This window comes from Panicum virgatum, chromosome 2N (assembly GCF_016808335.1).
Source record: "Panicum virgatum strain AP13 chromosome 2N, P.virgatum_v5, whole genome shotgun sequence".
NCBI classification, from domain to species: domain Eukaryota; kingdom Viridiplantae; phylum Streptophyta; class Magnoliopsida; order Poales; family Poaceae; genus Panicum; species Panicum virgatum.
Genome location: NC_053146.1, coordinates 13,327,876 through 13,348,854, shown reverse-complemented (window position 1 = coordinate 13,348,854; position 20,979 = coordinate 13,327,876). Strand labels below are relative to the sequence as shown.

Genomic DNA, 20,979 nt, shown 5'->3' with positions numbered 1-20,979 from the left:
TCAAGCATACTTGCAACTTGCATCTAAGATCAATTTCATTTGAAAGCAATCAAATAGGACTTGTGTACCCACAAGCTTTTTATCTGAGATCGCAGTATCACACGCGTACACAGCAATGCCAGAAGATAGGCTTGGGAGACGACAGCTAATAGCATATGAAATGCTATCTGTTTCAGTAGTAAGCTGGCAGGCCAGGTTCTCGAAGGATGGCATTCTCACTGCCCAGCATCAGAACATCCCACTTGCTTGGCCGGTCTTCAGGATGCTCTTGAACACACAGAAGTCCTATCTGAACCCATCTCATTATCTCGGCCTTCCGAGGCTCACGATGCAGTGACGGATCCATGAACTCCATCAGCCTTCCTGCTGCCCACAAGTCCCAAGCCTGAACAAAGCTAATGCCCATTAGTGATACCGACAACTTAGGATGCTGCAGCACACAGCTCTTGAACTTGTCCATAAATCTCATCAGACAGACGAGTTAACCATGCATGTGTAGGAGCGATTTAGCATTGAAAAATTAAAGGTTCACCTATATACATACCCACTTATTTAGAGGCCCGTAATTACGAGACTCATCAGACAGTGCTAATGGAGGTGGAGGGCCTTTCTTTCCGCTAATGATATGAAGCATGGTAACACCAAAGCTGTAGACATCGGACTTAACGGACAGGCAGCCTCCGCTTTTGTATTCCGGGGCGATAAACCCTCTGAAAGATGATGATGATGATAGAATAATTACCGAATCAGTACCAAGAAGACATCACAGCGAAGTGAAAAAAGAAGTCACCCATTGTTAAACGCAGTCTCACCGTGAACCTGCCACAATGCTTGTGCAGTCTACATCTTTACCGGGTGAAGTGTTGTGGAAATTCCAAAGTCACAGATCTTAGGGGTCAGGTCTGAATCCAGCAGTATATTGCCTGGTTTCAAATCTCCATGAACTATGCGTGGCCTGCATAGCTTGTGCAGATACAGAGCTCCCTGAGCTATCCCTTGGACTATTTCACAGCGTTTAGTCCAGTCCAGTGGCGACTCGGTCGCTCTCTCGCCTATTAAGTTCAGAATATGTAAATAAGAAAATGTGAACCATATACAATATGATCTCAAAATTCAGTGATGAATCTAACAAGAACAAACCGTATATGAAGGACTCCAAGCTTCTGTTCGGCATGTATTCAAGGACCAAGATCCTCTCTGACTTTTGAGTGCAGTATCCAAGAAGCGTAACTATATTTGTGTGCTGAAGCCTTGGTATTATTTTTATTTCATTTTCAAAGTAACTGCATGGAATCTTCCCATCATATGATGCTCTTTTGACAGCAATCTCGACTCCATCATGTAGTACACCCTGAAAATCAAAAACAAAGTGTGCAAGCAATATAATTATGCAACTATATGAAGAAAATATTTTTTTTCGCAAAAGATGACCAATGATATGTATCCTTTTGAGACCAAAACCATAGCATGTGGAAAGTTCTACGTGCCTTGTAAACAGTGCTAGTGGAACCGAAGCCAATTTTACTTTCAAGTGAGAAGTAACTTGTAGCATCCGCCAGCTGGGAGAGTGTAAACTCTGTAAGACCTATTGACCAAGAGAATAGATCGAGTTAGTGCTAATCTTTTAGCACAGAAAGTTGTTCTAGTTTAGCAGCAAATTTACATGCATGCAGCACTTTGGTCTGTAATAACTTGGTACCTCTTTTTGGGAGACCCTTAATGTTAGGACTAGAAGCTATCTCGCCATGGTGTGGGAATAATACTCGTCCACCAACCTAAAAAAGTAAAACATAGGGTAACAAAAAATAAATCACTACCAAGAATGAGGAGTAATGCACCCATAAGTTGGGGTTTGTTTGCAAGTTGCAACACATACAGATACGGTATTTCACTTTCATTACTCTAATAACCATGACAATTAACAGTGAAAATCTGGCACCTTCCAGACAAGGTCATAGTAATTGGTGATGATGGTTTTAGATTTTGTACCTGCTTCACAGCATTTCTTATTTCATCCACGGCACCTGAGACTGTAGTGATTTCTCTGTAGACGATTGCATTTAAGAATGCCGAGAGATACTGGATGTTGGAATCCATTTCTTTCTGCACCTACTGTAACTGGGCTGCAAGGTTGCCACCCGTGCAGAAGTGGTGCGAGTAGCTCCTACGCTGACGGGACTTGATGAGCATGTGCGCTTGCAGAAGAGTGCCCTGAGCCCCTTGTTGACACAGAATCGCGCCAACACACTTAAATGCACTAGAACACGCGAACGATCGTCAAAACGATCAACACCAGCAATGCTCTGGGCGAACCGGTCTGGCCGGTTGCGCCGACCAATCTGACCGGTCGGGTGCAGAGAACCGCGTCGAGCCTAGAATCGCGAGCTCGGGAGGGACCCCGTCGGAGCTTGCGCAGCTAGGGTTGCTCTGAGATCGGCAGGCCACTCAGAACGCCTTCAAACGCTGTCGAGACGCAAGAAGAACAGAATTAGGGTTTGGAAAAGCTAGGGTTTGAGAGGAACAAAAAATAGATGTATTTTGTATTGATTCGATTGGGAATACCTCAATCGGCCTTAGCCTTTATATTTATAGGCTGGGGAAGTCGTACCCCTTCTCCAAGTCGGATTATATAAAGTTTCTACAAATAAAACAACTCCTACTCGGACTAAAACTGGGCGGACTGGTCGACCTGTCAGACCAGTCGGCCTCTGAGCTGCCAAATTTGACTGTCAACATATGCCCTCCTGCTTTTTGGCGAGTTTCACAAGCCAAAAAGTAAGAACTAATCTGATTTACATGTTTTACATAGAGCATACAAGTCTAAAAATAAAACTAAGGGCGATATCTAATACCAGCCGTCTTCGTCTTCATACACTTTGCCACACGCTAGGATAAAATTTCTTCAAATATCTCCCATTAATAGCTCTAGGTAGATGCTCACCTTGCACCGTCTCCATCATGTATGAGTTACCAGAGATAATCTTGATAATCTTGTGTGGACCCTCCCAACTTGGCGACCACTTGCCAAACTTGTTGCTTTTCATCCCAAGAGGCAAAATTGTCTTCCAAACCAGATCTCCAACCTGAAAAGATTTAACCTTTACCTTCTTGTTGTAAGCTCTGGCTACCCGAAGCTTGTCTTTCTCAATTTCCTTCAAAGCCTTCAAACACTTGTCGGTCACCTCATCAATATTATCCATCATCAAATCATGGTAATCAACAGCGGAGAGGTTATTTTGTTTTGCTAGTCTATAAGCGTCTAGATTTACCTCAACAGGTAAAACGGCCTCTTGACCATATACAAGCTCAAAAGGAGTAACCTTAGTAGCACATGTATAAATATACAATGAGCCCACAATGCTTCGGATAACACTTCATGCCACCTCCTAGGATTTTCTTCTATCTTCTTCTTGACAAGCTTGATCAAAATCTTATTACTAGACTCGGCCTATCTATTGGCCTGAGCATAGTATGGAAATGAATTGAGCAACTTAATCTTGTAAGATTCGGCAAAGGCACACACCTCTTTTAATATGAATGAAGAACCTTGATCTGTTGTCAAAATTTGTGGAATGCCGAATCTATGAATAATATGCTCAGTAATAAACTCAATTACCTCCTTATGTGTCATATTCTTCAAAGGAACCGCTTCGGTCTATTTAGTGAAATAATCCGTAGCAACCAACACGAAGCGATGCCTCTTTGAAGATGGATGATTAATTTGTCCAATAAAATCGAACCCCCAACCTCGAAACGGCCATGGTTTAATAATAGAATGCATCAACGCAGCAGGCACCAATTGCAAATCACCAAACCGCTGACATTCTTCACACCATTTATAGTACTTGAAACAATTGGACAACATGGTGAGCCAATAGAAACCGGCTCTTCTAAGTAATCACTTCATCTTAGGAGCCGATTGATGAGTACCACAAATATCTTCATGAACCTCACCCATAGCAACTTGGGCCTGATCTGAATCTAAACACTTGAGAAGCAAATCTTCGGTAGTTCGACGATACAATTCATCGTCAATTAAAACATACTTGAAAGCCAAATGCCGAATATTTCTCTCCGCACCACGACCAGGATCTCTCAAATATGATATAAGAGGGACCCTCCAATCCTGGGTTTCGGCCGAAACAATTGAATCATCTTTCTTGGCCGAATCAGAACTGACAGCAGCACTGTCGGTTAGACCGGTCCCTGGACCGGTTAGACCGGTGCGAGCGGTCAGACCGGTTTCGCAGACCCATCGGACCGGTTGGTCCAGAACCAGAAACTCGGCTTTTGTTTGCATCGGCTTGCGAATGTTAAAATATTTTTTCGTAACATTATAGCCAGATGCTTGCTGAGCCAGAGTGTTTGCTTTTCCATTCTCTTCTCTCGGAATATGTTTAATAATAAATTCATCGAAGGAAGAAATAACATCAAGGCATTTATCAAGATACTCATTTAGAGAACCATTATAGCATTGGCATACCTTGGATACTTGCTGCACCACTAGAAGAGAATCTCCAAAGGCTTCAACATGCTTCACGCCCATGGATTGCAAGAATTCCAAGCCAAATAGAAGCGCTTCATACTCAACTTGGTTATTTGTGCATTCTTCTTCCAATCGGTTTGAAAATTAAAAAACGGCACCATTCGGAGAAATAAGAACAACACCAATGCCTTGACCGTCATCACAAATCGATCCATCAAAGTATAACTTCCATGGTGTGCAAGTAATATAGCCGACTTCTAGATCATGCTTGTCATTAATCCGATGCTCAACAATAAAATCCGCTACAATTTGGCCTCTCATAGATTTTAACGGTTCACAAGCCAAATCATATTCAACCAAAGCATAAGCCCACTTGCCGATTCGACCACTCAAAATTGGCTTCTGTAACATATGTTTGATCACATCAGTTTGACATACTACTATGCAAGTACTAGATAGTAGGTAATGCCTCAATTTGGTACAAGCATAATAAAGAGACAAACATAACTTCTCAATAAATGTATATCTTGTCTCCGCATTAATAAGTCGTCGGCTTAAGTATGTAATGATGTACTCCCTCCCTTCGATTTCTTGAGTCAAAACAGCCCCAATAACCTTGTCTTCAGCAGCCACATAAAGTCTGAAAGACACTCCTCTCCTAGGCGCCTTGAGCACGGGTGGTGAAGACAAATAAATCTAGATATTTTCAAACACTTCTTGCTATTTTGCCCCCCCAAGTAAATTCGGTTTTATCTTTTAACCGAAGAATAGGAGTAAAAACATCAATCTTCTCGGACAAGTTAGATATAAACCTTCTCAAGAAATTTACCTTGCCCAAGAACTTCTGTAAATTCTTCTTGCACGTAGGGGCTCAACCTTCTTCATTGCTTCAATTCTCTTAGAACCAATCTCTATTCCCTTCTCATGAATAATGAAGCCAAGAAACTTTCCAGCCGATACACCAAAAGCACATTTGAGTGGATTCATCTTCAAACCATACCGGCGCATCCTTTCAAGAGCAAGTCTCAAATCAGCTAAATGATGATCCAAACCAGCCGATTTAATGATAATATCATCAATGTACACTTCCAAGATGACACCAAGCAAATCACAGAAGATTAAGTTCATAGCTTTATGATAAGTAGCACCCGCAGTTTTGAAACCAAAAATCATAACAACCCACTCAAACAAGCTGATAAACCCCGGACATCTAAAGGTCGTTTTAGATATATCTTCTTCGGCCATAAATATTTGATTGTAACCGGCATTACCATCAAGAAAACTAATGACACAATGTCCGAAAGCCTCATTAATCAACATATCGGCTATGGGCATATGATATTTATCATTGGGAGTAGCTTTATTAAGATCTCTAAAATTAATGCACACTCTAATTTTCCCCGAATCCTTTTTCTCAACGGGCACAATATTAGAGATCCAATCAGCATAACGACAAGACCGAACAAATCCAGCATCAAGTAAATGATTAATTTCAGCTTTGATTCGGTCATAAATAATGTGATTGAAACGCCTAACCGGTTGCTTATAAGGTCTAAACCCCGGCATTAATCGGTAAATGATGCTCAACAAGATCCCGACTCAAACCAGTCATTTCATGATACTTCCAAGCAAAGCAATCAACATATTATTTTAATAAATTAATTAAATCGGCTTTATATTAAACCGATAAATTTTTGTTTACAAAAGTCGGCCTAGGAATAGTTCCATCACCAATGTCTACTTTTTCTAAAGGATCGGCCGATGTAAACCCCTGACCCAGCTTATCTAGATCACTAGAATCTTCAATGGCTTCACACATATCGTTCGTACGCGCCCGATACTGATCTAGCCTTTGCTGCAGCCACTCTGTGTTGGACCGGTCTGACCGGTCGGGGGGTCCGGTCTGACCGGTCGGCTCTGTGCGCCGAACGGGACTAGACTGGTCTGACCGGTCGGCACAAGCGGTCTGACCGGTCACTTCTGGAGCTTCTGTTGTACTCATCTTATTTACATTAAATAATTTAGCCAATTATCCATCGGCTTTAGTACAGCAGAAACAAAACCATCCTTAGTGCAACTGATCAAATCATAATCGGACAGATCCACGCCCGATAAACACTTGACGTTGTCGTGTGCACTAATAGAATCGGAATCGGCCAAAGCAACAAAAGATAAAGTGTCTCCATGGACTACCTCAACTTCATCGCCGATCCACTGAACAAGAAACTGATGCAAGGTAGAAGGAACGCACTGATTTGCATGAATCTAATCTCTCCCAAGAATCAAATTGTAGTTACCTTGCACCTCCGAGACGAAGAAAGCTGTAGCAAGCGTCTTGCTCCCAATGGTGAGCTCCATGGAAGCAACTCCTTTGGCACAAATGGGCTCGTTCCCACCAACGCCACTGACCGTCATGTTCGTCCTGATCAAGTCTTCATCTTGGCCTCCAAACTTCTTGTATAATGAGTAGGGCATAAGATTTACAATAGGCCCACCGTCCACTAGCATGCGAGTCACTGGCTTCCCGTTAATGTGTCCCCTCATGTAAAGAGCCTTTAGATGGTTGTCCTTCTCACTTGGCTTCTGAAACACAGCTTCACGGGGCCCAAACTGAAGATGAGCCATGTCTTCCTCGGGAACCACAAAATAATCCGAAGACAAGTGCACCACATTGACCTCCAAGTTGGTATGCTCCGGAAATGCCTCGTAATCCACCAATTCTTCATCCTCTGCTGTTGGAGGAACTGCTGGGGCTTCATCAACAAAAGGAACCAAAATGGGCGGCGCCGATTCGGCTGTTGGCTCCGCACTGGGTTCGACCGGTCTGACCAGTTGGTCAGAGCGGTCTGACCAGTCCATCTGACCGGTCTGACCGGTCGACTGCAGCAGTTCGACTGGTCTATCTGACTGATCATCTGCCTTGATCTTCCAAACTTTCCCTTGAGGTAACATGGGCCTGTATCTGTTGAAGTCCTCATCCCTCAGCTTCTCTTCTTCCTGCTCCCTCTTTTCTTTGTTGCGAAGGCGCTGCAGCTTCCTTTTCTGTGTGTGAGTCAAGCCTGATGGGCACCACCTAAGCTGATGATACTTGTCTGCTGCGCTCTTGCTGCTACCGGCCTCATGATCATTAGCCATGACTGGCTTTCGTGAAGAAACATCAACTGACTTCTCTATGTCCATCGGTTTTTTACCCGTATCCTTTATGGGTACCTTGATTTCACTGATTTGAATAGCATCGGTTTTAGGCTTCTCTGGATCAACAACAAGCTTCTGTTCCTCCTTCTCCTTGACGCGATACTCAAACCTTGGAACAGGAGTTTGGCCCGGCCTCTGATGAGACCGGTCTGACCGGTCGGTGGCGACCAGTCTGACCGGTGCAGCATGCTGCACTGGACCAGATTGGCATGGTCCCAATCGGTCATGCACGGGTACTCTGGAACTTTCACCTTGATAATGTGGAGGATATGGCATCGGGAAACACTGCATCCATATCCCTTCATGCTCCCACGCCGGATTTGTTGCATTTGATGCCGGTGGTACCCATGGCATGGTGGCATACATCTGGGGGGAATACAATGTGACAACATTACCTCTGCGCCTGCTGGACTCCCTCCTTGGGGATACTGGACGACCTTGGCGCGACAGTGATCGTGGTCTCTTTTTTAGCGGCCGATCCCTTTGAACGGCCTTTGTGTACTTGTTCAACAACTGGTTGAAGGTGGGCTTCTGATTAGCAGCTCTTCCTTGCAACTTCACCTCATTGGTCTTCCAAGTACCCACTTCCGTACGCTTTGGCTTGAAAGTCTGGGGACAGTCACCAGACCGTCTTACCGGCCAGAGGCACCGGTCTGACCGGTCGGAGATACCGGTCTGACCGGTTGCGTCTGAGCAGCAGACCGATTTTCTGTTGGAAAGCTCCATTGCCCCCGAGCCTTTGGGTTTCTGATGATGATCTTCAGAGTATCCTTGCCATCATCAGTCTTCTCCTTGATAACTTCCCGGGCAAGGATTTTATCACCTGTATTCATCGGTCTTGGATCACCAATGACAACATTCTCCCCCTTAGCCCCTTCAGCTTGTTCCAGCCAAATGAGCACCTTTGGATTGTTCAATTCCAGCGTATGAACAGGGAAAGGAGCCTTATCAATTTGCATCTCAGAAAGTACAAATCGTCCTTCATTAATGGCCGATTGTAGCTGTCGATGGAAAACATTACAATCATTAGTAGCATGAGATGTAGAATTATACCACTTACAGTATGCATGTCATTTAAGCTCATCGGGAGATGGAATAGCATGTGACAATAGGATGTTACCATTCTTAAGTAATTCATCAAAAATCCAATCGCACTTAGAAACATCAAATGTAAATTTTAGCTCCTCTTGCCGATTCTTTTGAATCGGCTTGAGAGACAGAACTGAACCGGGTTTGGCCATTGATGGCCAAACAAACTCAGCGGCATACACCTCTTTACTCTCATCGTCCGAGCTATCGGAATCATGATCAAGAATATGAGTATTGGACCGATGAGGCTTAAAAGTGTCCTTGGCGTTTTTAAGCTTAAACTCTAAACCCATGACTTTGACTTGCAAGAAATTCACCGTATGATATTCAAAGCCCTCAAGTTTTTCTTTCAAATAAGAACGTAAACCATTAAACACCAAATCCACCAAATCTTTTTTAGAAATCATTAAACTAAAACACTGATTTTTAATTTCTTTAAACCTTTTAAAATAATCCGAAGCACAGGCTCATCACGGCCTTGCTTAATCAATGTTAAGTCCAACAATTTCTCTTCGATTTCCCCACTAAAGAAGTGATCATGAAACTTATGATCCAACTGAGCCCATTTGCGAATAGAATTAGGAGCAACCGAGGAAAATCAAGAGAATGTCGTTCCAGTCAAAGATAAAGAAAATAAACACACACGCAAAGCATCATTGAAACCGGCTTCTCCCAACTGCAAGACATATTGACTAACGTGTTCCCAAGTTGTACGAGAATCATCACCAATAAATTTAGTGAACTCAGGAATACGCCAACCAGCAGGAAAAGGAACAAAATCAAACTCGGTGGGATAAAGCTTTTGATACAAACACGTAGTACCCATATCCACCCCAAGCTTACTCTTAATAGCATTAGTCAGAACTTCTTTGAACTTAAGGAGATTGGCTTGATAGTGTTGGCTGGTATAAAACTTGGAAAATCAATGATGTGCATTCGGTTTTCTATGTGTCATCGTCTGTTAAGCATTTGGGATCGGTCCTTGGTTACGCCCAGATCCTTGTGACCCTCCTGCTACAGTAGTGGTACGAGGTGGTGTATACAGTGACAACTCATTAGTTCGGCTAGGGACGGCCAAACCTGGAATTGTCTTAAGAGGCAGCGGTGACGGTACTGAGTAACCGGTCTGACCGGTCTAGTAACCGGTCTGACCGGTCCGGCAGGTGCAGTGCACACAGTCGACGGTGGCGGGGTTTGCCCTGGGAACGAGTTCGGCAGCATACCATAGAGTAGTTCAGATGTGAATTCAGGGGTAGCCGAACTCGGATCTGATGAGTTAGGATCTGACATAGGTTGTTTACCTTTAAGCGCATCAATATCACTACTCAACTTAATTAAAACGTCACCCGCAGCGACTTGTGCAGCAACAATCTTTTGATCCATCATGGATGACATCTTATTAAACATATCAGAGGGAGAGAGGCTTACATTGGGTATCTCTTCAACCTTATCTTTGTTAAGCTTGAGAGACAGCAGTACGAACTCCTCCACCCTCTTGACGAGGCCACCACGATCCTTCTTGAAGCTCTTCAGGAATTGAGCCTTGACGTGTTCCTCCACAAGAAGGTAGGCCTTACGCTCCTCCTCGATGAGCTCCTCCATCGTAGCCGTGATGATGTTCTCCTTGTCGATCTCTGAGGTGCCCATCTTCTTCAATGACTAGATTAAATCGGTTTTGAAACCAGATTAATCTTTCCTCAGCGGAGTCGCCAAAAGAATGTTGACACAGAATCGCGCCAACACACTTGAATGCGCTAGAACGCGCGAACGATCGTCAAAACGATCAACACTAGTAGTGCTCTGTGCGAACCGGTCTGACCGGTTGTGCCGACCGATCTGACCGGTCGGGTGCAGAGAACCGCATCGAGCCTAGAAACACAAGCTCGGGAGGGACCCCGTCAGAGCTTGCGCAGCTAGGGTTGCTCTGAGATCGGCAGGCCACTCAGAACACCTTCAAACGCCGTCGAGACGCAAGAAGAACAGAATTAGGGTTTGGAAAAGCTAGGGTTTGAGAGGAACAAAAAGTAGATGTATTTTGTATTGATTCGATTGGGAATACCTCAATCGGCCTTAGCCTTTATATTTATAGGCCGGGAAAGTCGTACCCCTTCTCCAAGTCGGATTACACAAAGTTTCCACAAATAAAACAACTCCTACTCGGACTAAAACTGGGTGGACCGGTTTGACCGGTCGGCCCGACCGGTCAGACCAGTCGGCCTCTAAGCTGCCAAATTTGGCTATCAACACCCCTCTATTGGCTTCCTCATCTTTGGGTGCTCTATGACCTTCAAGTTTGCCAATTCGTGCAGCAGGTTTTCAATGTCTGACGCTGACTTGGAGAGCTTCTTGCACTCCTGATGGTTCCGGTGCACCGTCTCCGCACCCTTCATGATCATGCCGATCAACTTGAACATGTCCACTCCAAGTGGTCCGGATATGTTAGAAACCTTCCCCAGGAACTCCCACAACGCCATCTTGCCTGCTCCGAAGAATTACAGCTTATTTACTGATATGATGCTTCATCAGGAGATATATATACTAGATGCAAATTGTGTATTACTGTATACATTATTATAGATAGAAAACACACATCTACAATTGAGAAAATCGAAGAAGAGCAAACCTTTCTTTGTTCAGAGATCGATGCCTCCCGATCGACGAAGAAATGATGAGTTGTAGAGGACTCTTCCCAATTCTACCAAATGGAGTACAAGTGCAATTGTGAGCTTGGGATCTTTAAAAGGGTGAAGAGTTGCCTTCCTGGTGTACTTCTAGGAAGCAGTAGTCTAGCACTTTAGCAAGCCAATAAGTAATTCATTTTTTTGGCACGTGATGCATTACAACGTTTCTTATCTGACAGAGCTTGGCAGTTCAACCCACCATTCATGGGAAGATGATGCATGGCTTGTACATGCCCTTTTTTTTGCCTGTATGGCTTGTTTTACTTTTGTTTTTGGCAGGCTTCACAATACATTGATCCCATTATTGGCATTCACATGACTACATGAGTGTGGCATCTTATTGCATATGTTCATGCATGGTTGTTCCTCAAATTTTCTGTTCACTTTCTGTCTATCCCTTTGTGGATCAACCACCTGTCAAATGCACGGAGGCAAGATCACAAAAATACAGGGCTCTAACTTTGAAGAGAATATTCTTTTAGATTCCAGGCTCCTTTGAATGCAATATGTTGTACTTCCATACCTTCCAATGGTGTTGTTGTGAATGAAAGAAAATGAGAGTGAACTATTGTATTGATGGGGAGAGATTTTACATATATATATACTCTGCCAACAGGCATGGAAGTGGCCCTTTCGAGGCACCCCTTCGGGGTGCTGGTTCCCCTTTGTATTTACCCACTAATTACTTAATTAAATAAATGATTACAATATTGATCACTAATTAATCTAATTTTTCTTCAACAGGTGTCAAACTTATTTGCTTGTACCACCTTCGAATAATATAATGCTAGTGCTATATTTGAGCTTTGTGCTTTGCAGCTTTGCTTATGGATGAACACACAGCAAAACTGCATAATTACGGAGGACCTAGTTCCTTAGCGTACAAAAAAAAAGGTATCCCAGATGATAAGATGAGAGGTGTCTTTAATTTTTTAAAAGAAGTGTTATAGTAACATGTTTTTTTAGTGTCTATTTACGTGTGTGTGTGTGTGTATATATATATATATAAACATATATAACTGTGTCTGTGTCGGCCACCTGTTCGATCTCATCCCAAACATGGAAGGTATGGGCAAACGAAGAAGGCTCCTCTTCGTCCCTATCCCTTGCTACAGTTGAGCCAAGGCGAAAGGGCGACCAGGAGGCGAACAGAGCTCCCGGCGGCGATTTCGCCGGCTCCTCCCCTCTCCGGCGTCCAGTCCGGCGTCGGAGAGGATGGGGAGCCGGGAATCGACGTGCGGGTGTACATAGGGTAGTGGTAGTCTTGTCTATAGCTACGCCTAGGGTTTGCTCGCCGGTGGGTTCGCCGGCGGAGCTTCAAGATCTGGCGAGGGTTGGTGGTTCCACGACCTTTCGTCAGCGAATAAGTGGAAGATCTTCATTTTGCTGGGGGAGGCGGTGCCGGATCTTCTGCAGCTGCTGTTCCTCTTGCTGATCGCTGCAGCGGGCGGCTCGGCAGGGTGGATTTTGCTTCTCCGGGAGTTCTCAGGTGAGGGTTCTTACCTAGGTCCGTCTGTGAGATGGGTTATGGTCCTCTCTTTTGCGAAGGGAGGGATCTGCGGTGCTCCTCCAGGAGCTTCTTATTCCGGGTCGGTGTTGCTGTCGCCGGCGACGGATTGTTCGCTGGTTTGGGAGACTTTACTCCTCCTCCGACGGTTGGGTTGCCGATTCTCGTTCAGCGGATCAGATCCGTCTTGGCTGCAGCTCCAGGGCGGTGGCTCTTGCGGCTTTATCAAGGTTTGAGGCCTACCGGTGGAGCAGTGGGAGTTCTTGGTGTCGGCGCCTTTTCTTCTTCATTGGGCGGAGCGAGGTCGACGAGGAAGAAGAACAGGACGCCTAGGGACTTGCTTCTAATTTTTACTTTCTATGGGGTCTTGTTTGTAATTGGGAGGATGTACTGTGCTGCTCTTTAATACAATACTTCTCCCTTTCGCAAAAAAAAACATGGAAGGTATGGGCAACAGCATTATAAACATGACTGTTACCATTTGCAGTGCCCAGTCCAATAATCACTGCAAAAACACCAATATGATTGCTGCCAGCGAGGAGCCCACTAGCTAGGTACGGTCATCTGTTACTCAAGGAAGCAAGTAACCAGAAAGCAATGATGAGAAACTCTTGATGATTCATATTATAAGTAATCAGGGTGTTGCTTGCTTCACGAGCAAGGAAGCAGGGTGCTCCGGCCTAGTGTCTACTGTCCAGTGACCTCAGGCCTTGTTTAGTTGCGTAAATTTTAAGGTGCAAAGTATTGTAGCACTTTTGTTTGTATTTGGTAATTATTATCCGATCATAGATTAATTATGCTTAAAAGATTCGTCTCACAAATTACAGACAAACTGTATAATTAGTTATTTTATTTAGCTACATTTAATACTATATACATATGTTCAAAGATTCGATGTGATAGAGAATCTTGTAAAGTTTTGAAATTTTGAAAGCAACCAAACAAAGGCTCAGTTGTTTCCAGTGAGATAGTCTGCCCAACATGATTAAACAATTCGTCTTCCTACAGTCATCCCAATGTCTACCGCACCAAATATATAGCTGCAGCACTACCACAACTCCAACGTGTTGTAAACTCAACCGTGATAGGATGTTTCATCATTTTCCTGTTCCAAGAGTCCCGCGGGAATTATGAGCTTTCAGTAACGAATGAGAAAGCATGCTCTAATATATAACTGCAAAATGAGCTTAAGTTTGGCATTATATTATTTCATAGTAGGTCATGCATTTAAATTCTTATAACTGCAAAATATTTTTTTTTTCATACAAAGCGTCTTTATTTATAGGCACCTAAATAATTATGTATCTATAAAATCATCTCTATAATTCTTAACTCCCAATACTAATAACATGTCAATACTAATTAAAGAGGAACCTAATAATAATCAGACATATGAGATATGGTTTTAGATTAAGTTTGGCATCGGGATTTTAAACCCTGGCGGTTTTTATTTTGAGCATTCCTATCATTTTTAACCACCAGGGCGGGATGGGGTTTACGCTCGATAAGTGTAGACATTCCGGTAGGAGCTGGTTCCCTTTTAATGTCACACTATCAAGTTTGGACCGCAATTGGCGACATTGTGGTGCAGAGCAACGCTTCCAGAGCCACCTTAACTGTATGTGTTTATGTCCTTATACAAAAATAGAATTTAAACATATAACTTGCGGAAAACATAGAATTTAATTAAATTGCTACAAAAATTATAGTATTGTTGCTCTATATGACCATTGGCTTAATAATGAGAAGTATTATTGGGCCATTAACATTCGAGAATTCATAGGAGCAAATTGCACCTTTTTTCATAGAATGGCATCTTTTATTGAAAAGGTTTTATATGCACGAGCGTGCTGCTAAATGTTTCTGTAGCTTAGATTCGAGTCCTCTTCTCTAGCTAGGCCATCTAATCATGTGCAGTCAGCCAGTCAACTGTTCCCCAACTCCATGTTACATCACAGTTGACTCCAAAACTACAATCATCATGCAAAATAGTGATAACAATGTTATCTTCCTAATCAGATCGTATTGGCTACATCAGAGCTCTTTTGTTTATCATTAGTTCTAGTTACATTCTAGTGTAGAAATATTACTTATCTTAAAGAGGAATCCTACCGTGAACCACTTTTCTTCATTGTTCGGTCCAAACTGGTGGATCTGATACCATTATCATTGTTATATGTAATTGTTTATCATTCTTGGGTGATGGAAGTCATTTCCATTTAATCAACGATCAATATTACTATTTCCTTTTTTCTATTAGCGGACATGTAACTTACAACGAAGTAGCAAATGCAGACCACATACTCCCTCGGTTCCAAATTGTAAGTCATTTCAATTTTTTTGGAGAGTCAAAACATTTTAAGTTTGACCGAGTTTATACAATAGTGTAGCGAAAATGGCCTCTCATGCCATATTTCAATATAATATTTTGGCGATTGATGACACACACAACACTTGGACGCCGGTGTAATTGTCCAGAAGCTGGAAACTGAAGATACACTCACCGGATTAACCGACGTTGAAGAAAATGCATACGTCGGTGCATTGCCAAACGAAGACCAATGAAAATACATACACCGGTTGAACCGACGATGCATCGGTCAATTGCATCGGTTCAGTTGTCCAGAGAGGTGGTTTTTGGAGGAACGTGAAGAAGTTACAATCACCGGTTAAACCGACGCTAATTTTACATACACCGGTTGATTGCATCGGTTAAACCGGCGATACACCGGTTAATTGCTAACGGCTAGTTTTTCAAGTAGCAGTTTACATACACCGGTTAAACCGATGATGGCTTTTGGGGTACGTCGGTTTAACCGGCGTTACGCAGTTTTCTGGCAGCTTTTCTCCAACGGCTACATTTGCTTGGGCTGCCTATATATACCCCCAAGGCCGGGTCATTTGAGAGTGCTGGAGTTCAAGGAAGTATACAAGAGCTAAAGATCATCTCCAACCACTATAGAGCTTCATTGTACATCATATAGGCTTAAGCACACTTGTGAGAGTGCTTAGTGCTTGTTTAGGCTTAGTTCTTGAGAGAACTAGCTTGAGAGAAAGTCTTGCTGCGGCAAGCAACTTGTGTACTCGTCGTGTGACCCTCCGACTTGGTGTGGAGTGGCAACGACACTTTGTGCGGGGAAGGAGGCCCCTACTTGGTGTTAAAGCTCCAAGATAGTGAAGACGGTGCCGTGGTGACGCTTCGAGATAGACGGTGGCGGTGACCTCGTCTTTGTGACTTGGCGTCACTTAGCCTTTGCTTGTCGGGAGCCTTGGAGGCGTGGCAAGACGGTGATCAAGCGAAGAGACTCGGCATCCCACTTGTTCTTTGTGAGCAAGTGGCCGTGGACGTAGGGAGGGACTTTGGTGTCCTAACCGAACCACGTTAAATCGTGTGTCTTGGTGTCTTCACGGGAGTTTGCATATCCTCTCCCTTACCGCTTTACTTACCGCATTACGTTTCCGCATTTACTCTTTCTTGCTTACCTTTACTTTCCTAGTTAGTTTGATTAGGATTGGCTATAGGTTGCAAGTCTTTTGGGGTAAGTAGAGGGTAGCATAGATAAACCTTAGTCATAACTAGCATGTGTAGGACGTGTTAGGTTTATCTTATGCAATTAGATTGAGCCCTAGGATAGAAAAGCGATTAGCGACCCTATTCACCCCCTTCCCCTCTAGGGTCGGACACCCCGGTGATCCTTACAAATAGAGTACTAATATTTATAACACCAAATAAGTATCATTAGATTCTTCATTAAATATGCTTTCACTGTATATCTATTTAGTGCTATATATGAATCATCTTTGTATTCTTTTCTATAATTTTGGTCAAATATAAAAATAGTTTGACCCTCCAAAAAAGTTGGAATGCATTATGATTAGAAACGGAGGGAGTTATGCACTAACAAATGCAGTGTTCTTCGTTCATAAGGAAAACGATTTTCAATCATTCTGTCAGGTTTACTTTGAAATTAATCCAACCGATGCTTTGCAAATTCTTTGTCAGGATTGTCGGTGTCCCGACCCGGGGGCCTGGATCCCAACTAGTAAATGCTGCGTGTTTCCTCGTCCCAGATGATGATGCAAGGGGCAATCACAGTAACGCACGGTTTTATCCTGGTTCCGGCCGCGGGGCCGTACGTCCAGCAAAGGGGGTGTGCGAGGGCACTGTATTGTCTTGCACCCGGGGTGCATGTTGTAGGGGATACAAGCGAGGCGAGAGAGGGAGGGGAGCTCCCAAGTCTCTGCTAGGAGTGGAGTCGGTGGAGATGAGTGCTCAGTAGCCTTTGTGCGTACTCTTGAGGAGAGAAGCCAGAGAGTCCAAACAGACTAGAGTCCAGACCAGAGTCCCCCCAGATAAATCAGCCCGCCTCCTCCTTTTATAGTAACAAGGAGGGGCGGTGTACATGAGTGGGGCATGTAAGTCGTCGTTTTCCCCTGAATCGCGGGTACAGTGGTCGAACACTGTAGGAAGTGTACTGTGGGAAGGCGGCGCATGTTGCCGTCATCCTGGGCTCCGTCCTTGGTCCCGTGGAGATGGCGGCGGCCGTCCTGCAGAGTCCCAGCGGTAGTAATGGCGCGGGATGGCCCCGGACCCCCTGGTCGGAGTGCAGGCGTGCATACCAGAAGGCCCGGGGGACACGTGGAGGTCCCGGACCTCTGAGAGGAGGGGGGAGGTCCGGGACTCCGACCGTGTGTGATGAGCGCCCCTTCCAGAAGGACACGTGACATCGCCGGACCCCTTCCTCAGTGGGAGGCGAGTCCGGGAGGTCGGTGGGAGCAGTGCCGAGCCTGTCTTGTCCCGTGTCGCAGTTCCCAAGGCGCTGCTACAGCGTCCGGGATGGCGGAGTGGTGACCGGGGTCAGTGGACGGGACGCCGGTCACATCCACTGCGGGAGTGGCAGTCTGACGCCGCCCGTCCTTTGAGCCGTGGCGGAGTAGCTGGCCTTTAATGCCTTTGTACGGTGAGCGGTTGGGCGGCGGGGTTGTTTGTCCCTTGTGCCGAGAGATGGCCTCGAGCGAGGCGGAGATTGGCCACCCGCTCGAGGGCAGGTCCGCTGTCCTCGAGCGAGGCGGAGACTGGCCACCCGCTCGAGGGCAGGTCCGCTGTCCTCGAGCGAGGCGGAAATGCGATTGCGCGGTCGAGGGTCCCGAGGGGAGCCCTCAAGCGAGGCGGAGATGAGACACCGCTCGAGGGTAGATCCGCTACCCTCGAGCGAGGCGGAGGTGCGTTGCGTGATTGAGGGACCCTTGAGCGAGGCAGAGAATGAGTTACCCGCTCGAGGGTATATCCGCTACCCTCGAGCGAGGCGGAGAATGAGTTACCCGCTCGAGGGTATATCCGCTACCCTCGAGCGAGGCGGAGATTGCCCGGCGGACCCGAGAGGGACCCTCGAACGAGGCGGAGATTGTTCCGCGGGTTCGAGGGAAATGTGAATGGGCCGCACGCTGGGCTTCTTTGAGTCCTTTCCTTTCTTCCGGATGGGAAGCAGGCCGTGGGCCTTCGTGGGCCCAGTTGCCTTAACAGGTGTTTGTGTTTTTTAAAGCGATCTTAGTACCCCAATTAGGGTGTCCCTAATTGTGGTACCCGACAGTAGCCCCCGAGGCTTTGGTCGAGTCAAGGGATTCGACCAAAGGGTATTTCAGCTCTTCTCCCTTGACGTGATCGGAGACTGCCGTGCCCCCGCCAGGCGCGCCTGGGCGCCGGCCCGGCGGATGTGACAACTCGTCAGAAGGGGTAGCGCGCCTGCGGGCAGAGTGCTCGAGGCGCGTGCCCTTTTGTTTGTTTGTTTGAAGGACGAAACGTGTCCGCGTGCTGAGGGGGGGCCAGGGCGACGGCGGCGCCCGCTGCTTGGCAGCTGGCGCTTTCATCACGCTGTCCCGCTCGCAGAGCCTTGGCCCCCGCGTTCCTGGTCGCCTTGCGGCGCGCTATTCGAGGGCAGCCGGCCAGAGCCGACGCTGCACCGCTTAGCGTCCAAGGGCTGAGCTCCACTTTATTTCGTTCGGTCGTGTCTCGGTGCGGTGACCGAGGGCATCCTTTATTGCTGGATTGCCACGCCGTCACGGGTAACACAAGCCTCCGCTCTTCGCCAAGCTTGAAGCTTTGTGCCCGGCGCAGCTATAAATAGGGATCGTGAGGTTCCCTTTCTTCTCCATCCTCCCAGCTCTTTCTTCCAGCGTTGCCCAACTCTTGTAATGTTTCTTTTGCCTTTTTGTGACCGGCCCCCAGATGGGGTGGCCTGGCTTTTTTAGGCTTTTGGCGCTAGAGGAATGCTTGCGAGCGGTTGGGGAAGACCGGAGTGGGCGTGCGCTCCATCCCTCAGCTTTAGTGGTTTCAGCAGAAGAGCATTGGGCCCGTGGGGTCCTGCTCCTGCGATGTCCCCTAGCCTGAAGGGGGATGGAGACGCCTGACCGGGGCGCTGGCGCCAGGTCCGGCGGCTGTTTTTCTCATCGTCCCCCCCGGCGACAAGGTTGCTCTCGGGGAGACGGTGCGGAGGGCGCTGTCCGCCAGCTTGACCCCCCGCTTGGTCTTCGGTGGAGGGGACGCTAGAAGAAGGCTTGCGAGGAGAGCGTCCCGCTGGACCTGTGAGGTCTGGGGGCCGCTTCTCGCATCCCTAGCAGCCTCGCCGCTGCGTCAGCTAGGGGCTTGGTGCCTTCTTCGTCGCTCGCTCCTCCCCAAGACAGGGAAAATTGCCACGTAGGTGGCAATGTGTTTGTATCTTTCGATGGCTTCGCGCCGGTGACCCTTTGTAATCTTTACTTGCATTTGAGCAATAAAGTCCCCTTCCTCCTCTGCGGGGAGGATTACCGAGGGTATATGGGTGTATAGAGAGTCACGACCCTCGAATATGTGTGAAGTCACCTTCGCGGGGGCGCGTCAGCGCACCCGCGGGTGTAGCCCCCGAGGCCTTGGAGGAGAGTTTGTGCTCGTCCAAGGGCTATAAACGTTGTCCCGCTGGGTAGCTCTACTGGGATGGCCGTCCAGCGTCTTTTTCAGCCGGCATCGGCACTTTTTCAGCCGGCCTCGGCACTCTTAGTGCTGGTACGGCGATCTGTCGTTCAGCTTTAGCCGTTAGGGGGGCGCACGCTAATAGCGGTGGGTTCGGTTTACGCGTGGAGCTTCAAGTGACGGTTGTTGATTTATTCGAGGGTGTGGTTTTGAACCGTGGTGTGCGAGGAGCCCCCGAGCCTAGGCCCGTGTGAAGGCGTTCAGGGGAAACCCTCGACTTCAATTACGACCCTCGTCGCCCTTCCGCAGGGAGGAGGGGTGAAGTGCACCATGCTACCCATGCCCGGGCCGCGAGCTATGGCTGCTTCAGTGAGCTATTAGCGGGTTGTTCAAGCGGACGTCCGTGCCCCATTCGATAGGGGTCGGCTCGTGGTCCATAGACACGTCTCATAAAGCGCTCACGAGGGTTCGCTAGGCGGGGCTCGAACCCATTCGGTAGGGTTCGAGGGCTCGATGCTCTCCCTCGATGGGATCCCCCTTCTAGGCACCCTCGACTGGCCTTGAACACTGCGTAGGATGTCTCGAACTCCGCGTTCGAGGGTAGCTTGTATGGCACATCCCTGCAGTCCCTGACTCTGGTGATCTGGGCGCCTGTCGAACCCCCTGAAGGGACAGGCTTTGACCCCCTAATCAGTAAGGCCTCGAAATGCGATTCATTCGAGGGTAAAGAGACCCTATGAAGGAATATTCCGTCATGGTCTGAAAATGTCGCAGAGCCGCGAGCCACGCGCGCGCGGGTCTTCCGCCGGTAGCGGGCGACGTGGCCCGATTTGGGCGGCACAGCGTGGGCGCGCCTTTTCAGGTGTCCGCCTTGGGCAGACGGAGCGGCGTGGGCGGCGGCTGACGGATGGGATAACACAACAGTCGCGTCGCGCCCGCCGGTTACCGTGCCACATTTATCGCCGCGTGTGCGCGTGGGAAACTTCGCGGTCGTGGGGCCCACCCGTCAGTGATAGCAAAATCTACCGTATTGAATGTGGTAGATTTGGGCCGTGGCTGTGGGTGCGCCCCCCGT

The 20,979-nt window shown here is 46.8% G+C and overlaps 1 pseudogene; it reads right to left on the bottom strand.

Annotated features, from left to right (window-relative positions):
* Nucleotides 1-172: 172 nt before the first annotated feature.
* Nucleotides 173-11,244, bottom strand: LOC120662415 (annotated as a pseudogene).
* Between the last annotated feature and the right edge of the window lie 9,735 nt (nt 11,245-20,979).